The 14691-nt window shown below is 48.5% G+C and overlaps 1 long non-coding RNA gene across 10 annotated transcripts in view; it reads right to left on the bottom strand.

Moving 5' to 3' along the window:
- LOC119623507 (uncharacterized) overlaps positions 1 to 14691 on the bottom strand; it is a 103709-nt gene that overhangs the window by 45109 nt on the left and 43909 nt on the right. For 5 of the 10 annotated variants that reach the window (XR_012092450.1, XR_012092448.1, XR_012092449.1 and 2 more), the window contains exons 7-8: positions 7846 to 13395; positions 6795 to 6912 (exon numbers count right to left, since the gene is read on the bottom strand). The exons of 3 other annotated variants lie outside the window; for them this stretch is intronic. This is a non-coding gene — a long non-coding RNA (uncharacterized lncRNA). The remainder of the gene's footprint in view (positions 1 to 6794; positions 6913 to 7845; positions 13396 to 14691) is intronic. 2 more of the 10 variants (XR_012092453.1, XR_012092454.1) reach the window with 1 other exon arrangement.

The raw sequence follows: 14691 nt of genomic DNA, 5'->3' as shown, positions 1-14691 counted from the left end.
ACCATTTCAGGAGCCCCAGTGACCACAATGAAAATGTTTTTACCTTCCCTTATGTGACATTGGCAACGCCAGGTCCAGGAAACGTTCTGGATCTCAGATAATGGCATATCCACTCATAGTAAGTCTTGGTCTTGTTTCACAAGCTATGAAATGCTGCCCAGAAGCAGGAAAAACCCCACAACGTGGCAGGGAGGGGCGACCAGCGTGAGTTCTAAGGCCAGACCACCCGGTCTGCTGACAGCGTGGTGAGGGGCAAACAGTGCAGGGTCTAAGGCCAGACCACCTGGGTCCTGCTGACAGTGTGGCTTCAGGAGTTTCCTAAACCCTCTCCTCTCCAAGTTTCATGTCAGAAAAATGTGGTGATAACCGTGTCCACCTCGCGGGATGACGGGAACACACACAGTAACAATGTCAGCAGGTGGCTTGCTGAGCACCAGGCGAGGCCACACTGCTGTAGGTTGCCCCACGTGAAATCCAATTCATTTGAAAATATACATACATATATATACCCCAAACCTACAACCGTATAAAGCTCATTAATCCTAGTTATCCTCAAGGCATTGAGCGATCAATAATGAGCCATCCCCCTCTGCTGACCTGCCTCAGCCCCACCCTCCGGAAACCCCGCATCCACACCAGCCACACAGGATGAGGCCCGGGAAGGAGCAGGACTGTGTCTTGAGAACTTAAACTCTGGAAGCTGAGTTAAATCAGTGTCGCTCAAATCTTGTCACCAACTATCTTGTTAAATTGGGAGATTCCATCTCTGAGGATCTTGAGGGAACCTGAGGCTCTGCATTGAGTGAGGTGAGCACTCGTGCTGGAATGAGACGGCAGAGAAAGCAACAGAATCTGGGGTCGCAGCTGCCTGAGACTTGGGTCCCACCGGGAAAGTGGCATCAGGGCCCTCAGGACAGTGGCAGAGATCCCAGGAGGCAAGTCCCTGCACAGAGACTCATAGACCTAAAGTTTGCTCCAGGGCCAGGAGGGGCTGTTGCACTGACAGCCACGAGGCAGGCAGCCTTCGAGCTCCTCCAGCTACCATCCGGCAGGCAGGGAGGACAGTGCCCAGACCACCCCGGGGCTTCCCCAGCCTGCCAGGCTGGTACTCTTACTCCAGCCACTGACAAGAGTCCCCATGTTTCAAGCTAGGTTGAAACAGTGCCTCAGGCCTCGGGGCACATGCACCCCCCTGCAGGGCCACTCCTACCCAACACCTGGGGATGGCTATTCCCACACATCCCCAACTCACAGCAAAACTTAAAAGTGAAAGTCGGAAGATACAGCCAGGAAACCAATGCTCAAGAAGTAACTCTAGGGTGACTCTTCCTAGAGCTATTGCTACTGAACATCTTTAAAAACATTTCCAGGCTGACTTCCTAGAGCTATTGTTGTTAAAAATCTTTAAAATTCTTCATTTCAAAATTAGCTTTTATTACACTGTCTTCCCTATTCTACCAAGACTCTAGAAAACAAAACCATTATAAATTCCAATTCTATCTTATAGGAAGTTAGAAATACACATGTTTCTTCAAAGGATTCTACATGTTTCCTTGGCGATATCCTTTTCATGCCCCATGCTACTGTCCACAATAGGAAATGCTTTTCCACCCCACAAAACTCAACCCAACCCAACCCAACCCAACCCAAGGGCCCTGAGACAGGCTCCTAACGAATCATCTAGCAACTCCTGAGACAGGCTTGCCCTAATGAATCATCTGCAAACTCCATCTTCCATTAAAAACAGTACTGAAAATGAACATGTTACTGCTTTTTAAAAATTGCTGTAGAGCGGACAGTGTTCAGTTCTGTGAATTTCGGCACAAATATTCCCATAATCATCACACAAACAGAACAGTCCAACAGCACCAAACCCACTCACGAGGCCTCATAAGCATACCCTCCCATTCCCAGCAACCACCCTCTCTGTGTTCTCCCATCCTCCGGGTCTGTCTTTTGCGAGTGTTGTGGCAAAACACTTGCAAAATCATGATTTCCTAGGCATCGTGCTTGGAGGTGCACCCAGGGTGTCCTGTGATCAACAGCCAGGCCTCGGGGCTGCTGGGTGTTTATTATTCCACGTATGGCTGTGGCACATTGTAACCTGTTTTGGGCAACTATAGACAGCGCTATTAATATCTGGGCACAGTTTTTCTTAAACATCAGCTTCTGTTTCTCTAGGGTAAATACCCAGGATTGGGGTCACCGGGCCCCACGTTTGTGTGAGTTCAGTTTTGCACTTCTGTGATTCTTCAGTTACCTCAGGCCATCTGGGCGTATATACGTGCAAGTCACAGGGGATGCGATGGCTTGGCTTGGGCTCACAGGCCTGACGACTATAGTCTTTACTTTTAAGGTGTGGGGTAAGACCATATAATCCCCAACTAGGCTCCTGATGCTGTGTGTGGCATCCAGCAACAGCACGTTCCATTCCTGGATCACATTTGACTCAAGAGTCCACAGTGAGAACGATTTCTGGTGAATGAAACACCAGGCAGGAGGGTGATTCCGCTGGGCAGCTCTTCACACACAGCCCAGGAGCTGGGGGAAGAGGAAGAGGCCCACGCGCGTCCACCGTGCTCACGTCCCCTTGGAATTCCCCCCACTCCTAGAGGCCCGGACCCAAGGGAAATCTGACCTGAAAATGGGCAAACCCTCACTTTGGCAGAGGGACAGGGACTCGGGGCCACAACTTGACCTCAGAGCAACACAAGTGCAGACACAGCACCCCAGGACACCCTCCCCACCCAAATTCAAGGAGGAAAACCAACGCCCCGCCCCCTTGCGGAAACCCCCGGCCGCTGCAGCAGACGCCTGCCGGCATGTGCAGCCTCTCCCGTCCCACGTTCCGGGCTCAACACCTGTGCCTCAGCCCTGGCACTCCTCGCCACACCCACAGGTGTGCCAGGAGGGGCACGTCCCAAGATCTCCACAGCACCAAAGCCTGCAAGGCAAAGGGGCCGCTCCCTCCAGCAGGAGTCCAGAAGCACACACTGCACCAGCGTCACAGCGTGAGAATTCTCCCCTCGCTCTCCCAGTCTCCAGTCTGTTGCCCGCCAGGGTCTTCTGCCAACGGCGAGGCCCAAGCTGGGAGGCACGTTTGGTTCTCACCATTTCCCTTGTCAAGATCAATACTGCAAACATATCCCATTCATCCTGCCACTAAAAATGAAATAATCTGCCATCTCCATCACAGATGACGCAATCAGGTTTCCATTACCGGGTTTTTTTTGTTTTTTTGGGTTTTTTTTTTTTTTTTTTTTTTTTTTTTTTTTTAATTTTGAGATGGAGTTTCTGCTCTGTCGCCCAGGGTGGAGTACAGTGACGAGATCTCGGCTCACTGCAACCTCTGCCTCCCGGGTACAAGTGATTCTCCTGCCTCAGCCTCCCAAGTAGCTGGGATTACAGGTACCTGTCACCATGCCAGGCTAATTTTCATATTTTCAGTACAGACGGGGTTTCACCATGTTGACCAGGCTGGTCTGGAACTCCTAACCTCAGGGGATCAACCTGCGTCCTCCTCTCAAAGTGCTGGAATTACAGGCGTAAGCCACCACGCCCAACCATAACTGGTGTAATTTCTAAGCCACTCTCTCACACCCACTCCCATTTTTTTTTTTTTTAAAAGAACCAGCTTTATGCCTATATTTTTTCCAAGAGAACCAGTTACCCATTTGAAGTACAAATAAGACACCGTGTTTAAAAACCAAAAATGCCCATTTGCACAGAAGTCTCCAAATACCCAGTCGATTTGAGCCTTGAGAATAAGATCAAGCTGTTGGCTGAATACAACTTCCCTTTCCATCTGTCTGCCTGTGAGTTAGACACAAGGACAAAGCCACGAGCTAGGGACATAAAGGCAGGAACCAACAAGGCAGCCGAGATTCCAAATAAAACCTCGAAGGACCGACACAAATGCACCACACCCTGCACACCCTCCTCTCCTTCCTTTTCCGAATTTCAGAGGATGAAACAGGGACCTCCTCAGACGTCCCATGATGCAGGCAGCCAGAGGGGAAAGCCGCGGCAGCCTGAATGAGGTGACCGGGAAATCACATTCCACAGACAGAAATTCTCCATGTGCTTTACATCCTCTGTCTCTGAAGAACTATGCCAGCCTAACAGTGGCTAGAAAACCGCCTTCAAGTGTCATTTCCGATTTCAAGCAAAGAAAACAGTGGTGGGCCATGAGGGAAAAACATAGCCATGTGTTCTAGGGTATTAAATAAGGTTTTTTTCTGTCATAAACATATAATTTTATATCCTCAGATTTCTGTATAATTGATATGCTTCCTAATTAGCAGACATAGTAATAAAAAGTGAATTCCAAGTGTGAGATCGGAGGACCCGTTCACATGGCTTCAGGTTCTGCTACTGTGCTTCAACTTAAGAAAATGATTCTGTGCATTGGTAACAAGGCCTGAGAGTCTGTGTGAGAGTCTGTGTGGCTGTAATCAGGGTTCGTGTTGGCTCCATAGCAGAGGATGTTACACTGTTACGTTATCTTCTACAAAAAATCCTGAAAAAACGAAGGCTGAATAGACAAACACACCCTCCCAAAATAATCCAAATGTCCACCGATATGAAAAACAGATGAATTACAGTTTCCATCCTGGAATATTCCTCAGCAGTGAAAACAAACTATAGCCACAGGTGCCAACTAGGATAAAGAAAACCTTTTAAACAAGTTTAAAGTGAACTGACTAGGCGGAATTCCTCGATTATAGGCGTCTGCTCCAAAATGGTCCTGTTCTGAATCCTGTGATGTAGAATGATAGTTAGCAACCCCGTTTCAGGGCATATCTAGAAAAAAGCAAAATAATGACTACACAATTTTAAATTCTTTGTAAATTATAACTATTACTATGAAAATTCTAAAAATGTGAAAATCTTCCCAACTGCTATTGGACAAGCTTCAAAATAAATACCCTGGCCTTGCTTGCCACACCCACAGATGTGCCAAAATAAATGAAAATATAGCCCAAGTTAGTAGAATCGAAACCTGAAGATGTACGAGCCGTCCCTGCCTCACTATCTACACATCATGTAGAAATTTAAGAGCAGGTAGTGACACTGCAATGCAAGGCTCAAACCAACTGGGTATTTGGAAACTTCTATGCAAATTGGCATTTTCGGTTTTTAAACACGGTGTTATTTGTACTTCAAACAGGTAACTGTTTGGTTCCCTTGGAAAAAATATAGCCATAAACCTAGTCTAAAAAAAAAAAAAATACCGGAGTGGGTATGAGAGAGAGTAGCTTAGAAATTTTAAAAGTATTGGCAGGGAGCAGTGGCTCATGCCTGTAATCCCAGCACTTTGAGAAGCAGGCCCCACGGGGCCTTTGAGGACACCGGTCTCCTCTACTGCCTTCCTCCTGGACTGACTCCACGACATTCACTGGGTTTCCACCCCTGTCTCATTCAACATCCCAAGGGTGGTCTTCATCCTCATCTGGGACTCAGCTCTGCCCCAATTTCCTAAATCTTTGCCTTCAGAGCCTGAAAATACCCACGCCCAGGGTCACCCTAAGTCCACGTTTACCACAGAGTCCCAGTTTTATATTTTCCCAGCATCGCCTTAGTGATAATTTATCCCGTCAATTCCAACTGCCTTCACACCTCACCCCTGCTATTTCCCAGCAGACCCCACTCAGATGCACATGCCCCAGACCCCACACCCTGGTCTGTGCATGCTGCCCTGCTCTGCCCATGTAGGGACCACCTCTCTTTCTTGAGGAATCAGCTGGCGATCATCTCCTTGTGGAGGGCTGCCCTGACTTCCAACTCTCTCCAGCAAAGGCAGAAGCCATCCTCGGTACTTCCCCAAAACTCAAGCCAAGTATGAAGATGGCGCAGATGCTAGCTGTGCCTGGGATGCCATGGGCAGTGTCCCCACATGCACTGCACGTGGCCCGGGGCACCGCCTGAACACAGCAAGTGCTGAGGAAATCAAACTGACGTGCGCTGACCTCTGATAGGGCCCCCTTCACCATCCACATCTGTCTCCCCTCTGGACAGTAAAATCCACGGCAGGGAGGGCTTGTCTCACTCATCTTCAAACTCCCAGAGTCACCCTGGTAGGTAAAGGGGACTCAAATGTCTTCTGAAGGAAGCGGCTGGTTAGCTGCCGAGTTAAAGGGCCTCTGAAATTCAGAGCTCTGCATAGGAGTCCAGCACACTTTATTATGAATGACTCCAACCACGGCAGAAGTGGCCGTGGAACCAGTGCTAACCAATTCAGGGTTTGTTCACTGTTTCTCAGTTCATTATCACAACTCATTCTCACAGAGCAGCAGCGCACAGATCCTCAGACGTCTACACAGAGTGGGACGATGGCGCCGAGTCACGTCAACGTCCTGTTGCAGACTGGGAGACACCAGTCAGACACGGACCCAGGCAGAGCACAGATCTCGCGTTAAATTGGCTCCGTGTAAACAGCACTCCCTGAGGCCCTTTCCTATCCGCACAGCTTCTACAAATTCAACTCTCGCACCTGACACCTAACAGTACTGCACACCCCCATGTGAAACCCCCTTTACCTCCCAAATGACTTGGCATGACCGAGTACAAAAAATTTCAACATAAGGGAACTTGAGGGCATGTGCGGCTTTCTTGAGTCCCTGCTGCCTCCTGATGGGAGGGCCCAATGCTTCACGCCCCGAGTGAAGGGCGGGTCTCTTCGGCCCCCTGGCTTTGACCTGGAGCTAATCAGCATTAACTAATTTCACTTTCCAGTACCAACTTCAAAGGCCTGCAAAGCCAGAGAAGGGAGAGGAGATGGAACACGCCCTCACCTCAGACCTGCTGCAAGCACGTACTTCTCAGATGCGTCCCAAGGTGCACAGCGTGTCCGTTGCCTGTTTCACATCCATCGACCTGCAGGTCTTCTCTGTGGCATCAGCCTCCTGAGCACTGGAAACAAGAGGAATAATGGCAAGTCCCCTCTGCAGCAAAGGTGAGGAAAAGGGACCCAACGCAATGGAACTTTCCTTTTTCTGACAGTCTCAAAACAGAAGGAAAATACTGTACAGCCAACTTCCCCTCACACAGGTTTATTTACCTGTGACTCAGAGGCCATGACAGACAACTTCAGGTTCTCACCGATTCCTATTTTCCCCATCCAAGAATCCTTGGTTTTTAATATCGTACAAACTTGACATTTTGTAGGCCAAAAACAGCAAATACTGGCAGTTTCCTACAGTTCAACCGAATAAAATATGATCATGGCCTTTTGTGAAACCATGACAAAAAGGTGGATATCTCAATATGTGTTTCCAGACTGGCTTTGTTCCTGAAGCACTAACTCTGTTCACTCAGGATTTTAGACACTGAAGAATAAACATCAGTATCCCACCAAGAAAACCAAAAGGATGAAATAATTTTGCATCCACCTTGGAGCCTTTTTAGGACAAGGCAGGACACAAACTTTTAAAAAGCTGCAGTTGTTCCTCTGTATACACAGGGACATGGATTCCAGAACACCCCCCGAGTTTACCCAAATCTACGTATCCACAGGACTCGGCGGCCACCCTATGGAACCGCATGTAGGAAACATCAGCCCTCCACAAAGCCAGGTTTTTTCAGTAAGGATTGGTTGGAAAATAATTAACATAAGTGATCCTTCGAAGCTCAAAACCCATGTTGTTCAGGGTCAGCTGCATTTATTACTTGTATCATATCTGAGGCCTGAAAGCTATCATTCTCGATACCTTAACGTGATGGTTAACAAACTAACTGTTCTGATTAGAAAGAGAAAAAAGCTTATTTTTAAGCTGACAATGAGAGTGGATGTGCTACGGTGAACGGAGAACAGACCTAAGCAAGCACCAAGGCTGGGGTGACTACCTGTGCTCAGACCCACCAGGGCGTATTCCTCCATCTCCCTCTGCTGAAAGGGATAACCGCTTCTCCTCCACGAGTAAAGGGCCTTTTTTAAATATTCACACAAGAAGTGCTATGAAAAGCTGAAAGGTCACAGATAATATTTTTAAAAATAAACATTAACGTAAGCATTTAACAAGCCCATTATGATTAAAAAATAAAAAAAGGTATTAAGTTCTTGGGTGTGGTGGCTCATGGCCGTAATCCCAGCACTTTGGGTGGCCGAGGTGGGTGCATCACCTGAGGTCGAGAGTTTAAGACCAACCTGGCCAACATGGTGAAACCCCGTCTCTAACAAAAATACGAAAATTAGCCAGGCATGGTGGCAGACGCCTATAGCCCCAGTTACTTGGGAGGCTGAGGGAGGAGAATCACTTCAACCTGGGAGGGAGAGTTTGCAATCAGCCAAGATCATGCCATTGCACTTCAGCCTGGGCATTGAGTGTGAAACTCCATCCCAAAAAGAAAAAAATATTATAAAGTTTTCTTTCCAATGAACCTATCATTCAGCCACCGAGGTATCCTATAGCTACTTATTCAACCATGAGATATACCACAGGAGATATAGGCGAACAGGACACAGTTCTTCCCTGAAAGAAGGCTGCACCCTCAACAGAAGGGAGGCGCACACTCCGAATGGAATCGGCATAGGGAACAGATGCTGCTGCAGGTGGAAATGGCTGCACAGAGCACCCGCTCAAGTGTCTGAGAAACAAGGAGCCGTTGATGCCATCACCTTCCATACCTGAGCTGGGGTAGTGGGGAGCCTGTCATCACCACCACCACCACCGGGACCAAGAGCCCCAGAACCACACAACGAGCTTACAAACTCACCGAGGCGATGACCGAGCAATGTGCGTGGAGTGATGCGAACACGCAGACGTCAGGGCCACGCGCGGCGTTGGTTTTGTGCATCAACCTGAGCGTGCCCAGGGTGCCCAGATGGCTGGTTCTGCATTATTTCTGTGAGATGCATGTTTGCCTCTGGACTGAGTTGGAGACCCATCCTCGCCAGTGTGGGGGGCACCACCCTATCCACCCAGGGCCCGAGTGAAACAGCAAGGCGGGGAAAACTGGGTTCACTCCACCTGTCTGGCTGACGGGCCAGTGACATTTGTCTTCTGCAGCCCGTGCTCCTGGGTCTCAGCTCCTCAGACCCGGGTGGGATCTGCACCCTCCGCTTCTCAAGTCTTCAAGCCACACTCTCCCAGGATTCTAGCTTGTAGGCTGTGGGTCCTGGGGCTTCTTGGACTCTGTAGCCCCTGCAACAGCCCTCCCGCTGGAGACACATGCACACCCGGCTGGCTGTCTCTCTGGAAAGCCCTGACCAGAAGCCACCCCTAAAAGTGGTCTTCAGAGTTTCTTTCTAGCCCTAAGATCCTAGCGCCCCTCCTACAATTCTAGGCGGAAAGGTGAATGGAGACCAATGGACAGAGGTGTGTGCGAGGACACGCCAGGCAGCAGCACTGGGCAGGAGGGCACTAATGCTCACTAAGCAAAGAATCAATGTTGCTTGCCACAAAAATGAGAATCGTCAAGATTTCTTCAAACAGAAATGAGTTTGTTTCATGATTTGCTCTTAATACATAAGAAAGCATAAAAGTAGGCCTATTAACAACTACATAAGTCTTCAGAGGCCCTTGAACTACTTGTGTCCCTTTGTGTTTTTATACAAAATAAGCCTGAGGTTAAAGAGAATAACATCACTGGTCACAGCTGGGGCCACGCGAGGACACAGCTTACACCCCCTGAGGTCCCTGGGTGCCCTGAGTCCTTCCCTTGCTATTTATGGAAATATGGGAGAAACCAGGAGGTCTGAGCACGGACCTGGCCGTGCTCCCAGGGGCCGAGGAAAGCACGCATCTGTCCAGTCTTCCCTCCACCCCGCGGTTCCCTCCTACCCAGACACTTGGGGTGACGCGGCTAATGCACTCAGCAGCGCCATCATTAAACGTTTAGCTTCGCATCACGAGGGCCTCTCTGACCACTCCTGAACCTACAGTCAGCACTAGTCTACAGGACACGCGTGGACAAGGTTGATGGATCACGGCCTCCAACGAAGAAGATGCCAGGCAAGGAGTCGGAGAGGCGGGGATGGAGCAATACCCACCCACGGAGGCAAAGGCCAACAGCGGCCACCACCGAGGACCTCCCTTCCCACCCTGAGGGCAGCTCACCCAGGGAAACGAAGGCCGACACCGGCCACCACTGAGGGCCTCAAGGGCTCTCCCCACCCTGAAGGCGGCTGCGATCACATTTCTCATCGCACCAAGAGACCCGTGTACTGAGCACAAACCTTTTCAACCTTCGAATCAATAAGGAATCACAACACGGACATTCCCTCAATCCAAATGGCCAGCCCACAAAACAGACACGCAATCAAACACGTTTCCTGTGGGAAAATCAGTCAGTCCCTGGGGCCTCGCGCCAGGGATGGGGGAGCAACATGAGGAGATGCCGCAGCCCCAGCCTGGCTCTTCCCTCTACAGCTCCTTTTCCCTCCTCTTCCCACCACCCCTTCCCACCCCCTCCTAGCCTCAGAGGCTCCTTCCTCAAATTCTTTCCCCTTGATGAAGTCATTCATGCCCAAAATACAAGGCAAAGTCATGGGGGCTCAAGAGAAAATCCATACCGTGGCTCGCGTTTTAGATTCTCATAAGTTTGAGAATAACCAAGCAAGAATCTTTGGCATCTGAATGTGGTCTGAATGCATCTGAGCTCAATGTCTGGCACTGGCCCGGAGTGGATCATGGGTGTTTCGGACATCTTCGTAACTCTACACCAATTATTTTGAAACACACTAGCAGAAAAGAACCATGTGAATAGCTACTTCTCAGTTAAAAGTAGGAAAAGACTCCAAAAGTTGCCCTCAAGGAACATCCTTCCCACGAGGTGTTTCTGCATCGGGCCCTTCAGGCACAGGCAAGGCCCCCGGGCCCAACTTCCTCATCCCTGCATCATAAAGCAGCAAAGACGGTGGGGAACAAAGCAAGTGAAGGAGTCAGTCCCACACAAAACGGGCTCCAGAAGCCACAGCCACTCTCCCAGTGTGGGAGCCAAGTTCAGAGACCTGGAAACACCAGCGTTCCCAGGGGGGAGGGCAGAACAAGTCATTTCCCCCTAGTTTAGGGAGACACCACCCCACGTCCTCCGGCCTTAATAGAAGAGAGACTTCACATAAATGATTTCAATGACTCCACCACACACAGAAAGTGGGCTAAGGGCTAACACACCCATTTAAATGCCTGGCAAAAACACATTAAATGAACACGCAGATAAACAAGGTTCTCGTGTTATCCACGAAATATTCAGAAACAAATCCATTAAGCAATCTCTTTGCAATCAAAAGACCAATTCAGAGGTGCAGATTAAAAAGAAACATACAACTGAACCCTTAATACACACCAAGAACCAAGTTCCAAGGAAGTGTTATCACATCACCACCTCCAAGCTGCAGGAAGCAGCACTGGCCACTGACCAGCTGTTCACTCGTGGGTCAGTGAATGAATGGCAGTGCTGTCCAGGACAACGATGAGATGTTAACCTGAAAAGGGCAAAATGGCAGAGGCTGGAGGGACCTTCCAGGTAACCCGGCCCCTCAGTGGACAGAGGACCCCCGTAGGGCCACAGAGCCCAGAGCCCCAGTGTGTTCGGGGCAAGCACTCAACTGCAACCCTGATGATGCCCGAATGCCTTCTGCCCTTCTATGTCTCTGCCCCACTAACAGGGAATCCATAAATGCTAAGGAAATGTAATGCATTTCACAATACATGTAGATTTTTATCAAATTAAAGATAAACAGTGACAAACTTTGAGAATTAACCAAAATATAGTTCAGTGAATGCCCAAACTCAAAGCTAGTCTCCAAGAGGTGATAAGCTGTGTGTGTTGGTTAACGCCTGTAAATCCCAGCAGTTGGGGAGGCTGAGGCAGGAGAATCACTTGAGCCTAGAAGGTTGAGGGTGCAGTGAGCTGTCATTGTACTACTGCACCCAACCTGAGAAACAGAGTGAGACTGTCAAAAACAAACAAATAAAAACAAATTAAAGGAGTTCAAATGAATTCACCCATACCCTTTAAATTTTCATTTGGGTACATGGGGTGATCGAGTTCCTTTTTCCCTTGCAATATATGAATAATCTATTAAATATAGTCTAACAATTAAATGGGAAAATTTAATTATTTTCCCATTTTATTATTTCCTATCTCAGGGAAAAAGTTAAAATTATTCCCTGTTTCAGGGAAAAAGCTAAAAATCATTTTAAACCTTCCTCCCACAAAACAGTATACTCAGTCATCTCTATCTGCTTTATCATGTGGAATTCAGCTTCACATGTCTACAATACAGTTTTTGTTAAACAGCGTTTATGTAGACAGGCTAGAGAAAGAAACATTTTGTCTATGTAGAAGCAGCAGAAGACACGTTTTAACAGAAAAGGGAGAAGATACCACCGTGTGAATCTGGAAATTGTCCTCATCTTGTTCACACACACAGAAAACACCCAAGCACGTGCCTAGGGTCCAACAGGAGTACAGAAAGGACAGGGATCCCTCCAGTTGTTTAATGACCAGCCCCCATATGTCACCGCCACATAACAAAATCCGCACGGCAACTTCAGCACGTTTCATTCACGATTTCACGGAAATCAGACTGAAGAACATACAGATGTTTTGCCCACATTTAAAAATCCAAGTGTGGGACTCACAGAAATAAAACACATTATGGGTTCACTTAACTTTTCCAAATTGTTACTTGGAGAAACCTATAAAGTTCTTGTCAGTTACATCCTTAAGTTTTTCAATAATTTTTAAATGTAAAGGTCAAGCAAGACTTGTAAAGAGGTTCACACATACGGCCCGGTGCGGTGGCTCACACCTATAATCCCAGCACTTTGGGAGGCCGTGTTGGGCAGATCACGAGGTCAGGAAACCGAGACCATCCTGGCTAACACGGTGAAACCCCGTCTCTACTAAAAATACAATTAGCCAGGCGTGGTGGCAGGTGCCTGTAGTCCCAGTTACTTGGGAGGCTGAGGCTGGAGAATGGCATGAACCCGGGAGGCAGAGCTTGCAGTGAGCTGAGATCGTACCACCGCACTCCAGCCTGGGTGACAGAGGGAAACTGTCTCAAAAAAAAAAAAAAAAAAAAAAAAAGGAGGTACACACACGCATCCACATTCTTCTCTCAGGGAGACGGGCCCTTTTTTAAGATTCCAGATGTAAATGTGGTTGTCACCCTGCCTTTGAGAGGATGGGCTGTGTTTTAAGGGTGAACACACTTTCCTCCATGCACCAAGGATGCACCATGGCGGACAGTGCTGCCACCGCCTGCCCAGTCTCTGCTCAGGGTGGGGCAAGGGGAGCTCATCTGTCTCCTGTGTACACCATCAACAGGCCAGGTGCTCAGAAGAGGGCTTCCAGGACTCGCTGTAGGCATTCGTTAGCAGGGCAGGCAGTGCCTCGTGCTGGTGGGCATCCAACAGTAAGGGGCTCTTGCACTTCACTCTCCGGGCCCTGCTCCAGAGGGGAAAGAGACACTGTATCATAACTCATGTGTATTTATAGACACACAGAGACCCTGCAGTGCAAGGTGCAGAACTAGAAGGAATCATGGAAATAAGAGGGAAGACATTTGGTTACGACTGGCAGAGCCACCTCAAGCCTCGGCACTTCCTGCCAGAGCTCTCACTGACCAGACTCCTCCAGGGTCACTGCCACTGCCTTGCCCAGCTCATGACATGGCAGACAGTGACAGAGCCTCAGAACAACCTCCCACTCCTTCCTCACCAGCCCAGGGGACGAGCTATTCATGAGCAGGAACACAGAGGTGACTGAGCAGAAAGGGGGACAGGAACAATGGCCGCGGGTGTGCAGATATTGCGGGGCACCCCAGCAGCCCTTTCCATCTTAAAGAGGACGGCCACGGGTGTGCGGATGCTCCCGCGTGACCCAGCCGTCCTTTCCACCTTATAGGGGAATGGCCACGGGTGTGCGGATATTCCCGGGTGCCCCAGAGCCCTTTTCATCTTAAGGAGATTTTCACAGTCTCATATCAGTCTCCAAACTATTCAGTGAGGTTGGAGGAGTATCACTGTGGACCAACACTGATTGGCACCAAGTAAGGGCAATTTTATAACCATGTCTCAACCATGAAACAATCAGGTCTTTGGCCATCTGATCTAAGCTTTTTCTGTAACAAAGTTGGATAATTAAGTTGAACTTTGGTTTTCCAAAGCTTGTTACAGAAACCACATCTTCCTAGGTGTGGCTCTGTGGTGTCACGTGCACACATCAGTAGCCAGGCTTGCCAAGACTCACGGCACGTTACACGTTCACCTGAGAAGGCTGCTCAGTCACTGAGGGCTCTGGCGTGCTCTGAAATGAATTTGCCACTTCAGCCTACACTCTACTCCCTCGTTTGGTTAAAGAAACTCAAAAGGCAGAATTTGTTTTGGCCAATCGTCTGCTGACCCAACTGCAGAGGTTTTAATTAGAGTACTTTCATTGCATCATAGTAAGCAAAGTCATATAGATCAACTCATTATTGCTACTCCAAAGGTTTAGTAAATCTCCAGATCATCAGGCAAACATTTTAAGAAGCTACATTAAGGTTTACAATACTCAAAATTTAAAACTACATCTATGCTTCAAAAAACCACCATTCCCATTTTAGATGGCCAAATGCATATAAGAAAGAAACCTACTGAGTGCATTTTTTGGGTAATCTTATGGAGAAACTGCCACTTTAAAAATGGCTCTAGTTCCTGGCTCCAGATGGGTGTGGTGGGTTGTCTCACTCAATTTCAACTC

Source organism: Chlorocebus sabaeus, unplaced genomic scaffold (assembly GCF_047675955.1).
Source record: "Chlorocebus sabaeus isolate Y175 unplaced genomic scaffold, mChlSab1.0.hap1 unalloc_scaffold_523, whole genome shotgun sequence".
NCBI classification, from domain to species: Eukaryota; Metazoa; Chordata; class Mammalia; order Primates; family Cercopithecidae; genus Chlorocebus; species Chlorocebus sabaeus.
The sequence above is the reverse complement of the archived record's forward strand: the minus strand, read 5'-3'. Positions and strand labels throughout refer to the sequence as shown.